The sequence below is a fragment of the Limulus polyphemus genome, unplaced genomic scaffold (genome assembly GCF_000517525.1).
Source record: "Limulus polyphemus unplaced genomic scaffold, Limulus_polyphemus-2.1.2 Scaffold5437, whole genome shotgun sequence".
Lineage (NCBI taxonomy): Eukaryota > Metazoa > Arthropoda > Merostomata > Xiphosura > Limulidae > Limulus > Limulus polyphemus.
Window position 1 is genome coordinate 20,495 of NW_013671047.1, and position 3,645 is coordinate 24,139.

Consider the following 3,645-nt stretch of genomic DNA (forward strand, 5'->3'; position numbering starts at 1 on the left):
ATTGTCCTTTACATGTTACACTTGTTATTGTCCCTTACACGTTACACTTGTTATTGCCCCTTACATGTTACACTTGTTATTGTCCCTTACACGTTACACTTGTTATTGTCCCTTACACGTTACACTTGTTATTGTCCCTTACACGTTACACATGTTATTGTCTCTTACACGTTGCACTTGTTATTGTCCCTTACACGTTACACTTGTTATTGTCCCTTACACGTTACACTTGTTATTGTCCCTTACACGTTACACGTCACTTTAGTTGACATATCTTCAAGGTAGCGATAGTTTTCTGTAAATCTTGGCTTGTAATAAGAAAATCGCATATTAATGTTGCGTGTTTAGATGTTTTATTGACTTGTTTATTTTAACTTATTGAATATTACCATATCTTGTGTAAAAACTATTTCAATTTAATTTATAATCGTGATAACTCGACTCGGCTACTGGTTTAGTGCTGAGAAAACTTAGATTCGTCACATGGGTAAAAGAAAATGGCGAACTTCTCCGTCCGATCCGTTTATCTTGGCCTTAAGAATAATAAACAGAAACATGATTAATTTGGTTTCTGATGACGAGAGGGAAGATCCTATTGCAGTACGGACCATAGTTTGGTTTTGTTTTTGTTTTCTCTTCTTCAAATTGGAAGAAAAAATAGACCGTTTTTTGTTTCTTGTCTTCGAAAAATCAAAAAATAAAGTACCAGAGGGAAGATAACATGTGTAACATGTAAGGGACAATAACATGTGTAACGTGTAAGGGACAATAACAAGTGTAACGTGTAAGGGACAATAACGAGTGTAACATGTAAGGGACAATAACAAGTGTAACGTGTAAGGGACAATAACAAGTGTAACGTGTAAGGGACAATAACAAGTGTAACGTGTAAGGGACAATAACAAGTGTAACGTGTAAGGGACAATAACAAGTGCAACGTGTAAGGAACAATAACAAGTGTAACGTGTAAGGGACAATAACAAGTGCAACGCGTAAGGTGCAATAACAAGTGTAACGTGTAAGGTGCAATAACAAGTGTAACGTGTAAGGGACAATAACAATTCAAAGAACAGATAAATCTTATGAAACTAACCGACTTTATGTCCACATATAATATACAGTTTACAACTACATATTATACAAACATATAATATACAGTTCACCACAACATATTATACAAACATATAATATACAGTTCACCACAACATATTATACAAACATATAATATACAGTTTACAACTACATATTATACATACATACTACGTGAAGCCTAGCCTTGGTTTTTGATTTGTCCTTGTCCAGGGTCACTGATTAAGGGTGGAACTCCCCGAAACCAGTATAATTCAGTGACAAGTAGTGAATGGAATGATTGATTTGGCATCATGTGTAATGTTTAGCATCTTAAACGGCTTGTCTGCTGGATAATTCAGAAAAAATGAGTTTTTTGCATCAGTGCTACGTTTTCATTAAATGTTACACAGATGTTCACCTTGGTCAGAAACATACAAACTTCTTAGCGCTGCAATGATTTGAAAAGTAGGCCTAATTTACACGTTTCTCCTACAGTTGTTAGCTGTTCAGGTAGTAAAGTAAGGCTGGGATTAATAGGTGAACGTGTAATTATGGTTGTTTCCCATTATCAATAAACGCTCACAGCAAGTTCAGTCACACTGAAGTTAGGCTACTTCTGTACAGAATCCCATTATTTGTTACCCCCCGCCACCAAAAGTGGACGGAGGTTATGTTTTCACCCTATGTGTGTTTGTTTGTCAGCAAGATTTCTCAAAAACGGCTGAATGGACTAAAGTTGGTAAACATTTGAACTATGACCCAACTTAGAAGTGGTTAGTTTTTGGAGAGTGAAGGTCACAGCAAGGTCGGAAAATCTAAAAAAATCCCTATCTGTTAACATGGGGACAGTTATTTTCACACTGTTTTTACTCTATAACTCCGTCCAAAATGATCGGATTTTGATTAAACTCGGTGGACAAATGTAGAATATCATTCCTCATCGTCCTGCCAGAAATGGTCCGTGCCCGCTGATAACGACAGACATACGGACGCAGTTTCGTATATTTTGAGAGCCGAATATAATCAACGCTACCAAGCGGAGATATACGCTCTTCTAGGTACAATATAGATTTGTTTGTATTTTTTAAGTCTGCTTGTTACTTAAAACCGTGAATCACATAACTTCAGCTTTAGACAAGTTAATAGGGTTTTAGTTTTGGATATGTTAATATAGACAATCATTGTTTAAATAGTTGAGTGTTTACTGTACGGTTTCGTAACAGCGTACTAGTTCAGCTTCTTGTATCTCGGTTGTCAAGTGGTTTCTTTTAGGATAATGAAGATAAATAACATAAACATATACATCCATAAACTTTATATTAAGTATGAACATATTTATCATGGGCTATTAAGTTTTTGAAATGCCTGGCATGTTCACGTTTGTTTGTTTTTTCGCACCAACAGCCAAGCTATATACTGGTGTTTTTGTGCGCAAGCAAACCCAAAATAGCCGTCTAGACTGCACAAAACGTAAAACGTAAAATGTAAAACATTTTAAAAATCACGTTTATCTATTTGTGTGTCTTTTATAATACACTGACGTCACTCATAACAAAAATACGAACTCTGAGGGTGCGCCTGTACATCACGTGCGACAGAGTTGCAAAGGATCTTTTTCTTAACAGCTGCTAATGCTAAAATTTTAACAGTGTGAAAAACAATAATTTAAGCTTGTTGTGCACGTTATTTCGCCTGGATGTCAAGCTGGAGAACGTGAAACACTGATAACGGTCTTCCACTGCTCACCAGTCTATTTAATCTCGAGGCTCGTGAAGTGAACTTATTGTCGACATTATTCATCATTGTTAAACTAACGAAACGCCCCGCTGGCCAACCTAAAAGAAAGAAACAACACACACACACAACAAAGATGACCCTGCTCTATAAACTATGATAAATTTGTTTAAAAAAGATATGTGGGTCTTGTTCTTTCGTTCGAAGGAAGTTTGGGAATGTTTATTTAAAAAAAAAAAATATCTGAAGTGTGCTTATTTTACAAGTATTAGAAATTTGCATTGCAGAATTATTTTCCATAAATGGGTATCACTTTCACATTAAACTCCACACTGCAAATAAACACTCCACCATTGACAGCACTTAGATTATTCAAACATTCAATCAAAAGGATTATTCTGTTAAAGTGCCGAAACCTTACCAGCGTTAACGCGGAAAATTGGAGATAAGGTTTTTTTAACATCGTATTATCCAGAAGGTTTATATAAAGATACGCCCTAAACACTTCCATAAAAGATAGTTTGGGTGTGGCCTATAATGGTTAACTTGTCGGGCTTCAGTTCTCAAGGTTCAAACCGTGATATGCCACTGAATAAACTTAGCACTTTCAACTGTAGAGGTGTTATAAATGTGACAGTCAATCCTGGATAAGCTTCCTATCATATAAAAACTGCTGAAACCGCGATTTGTCTTCCACAAGTTTGTTTCGAGAAACAGAAGTTTTTCTACTGAATAAATCTTATGAAACTAACCGACTTTATGTCTTCTTGGGGACATCAGCTTCATAATATACAGTTCACAACTACATATTATACATGTTTGTATAATATGTAGTTGTGG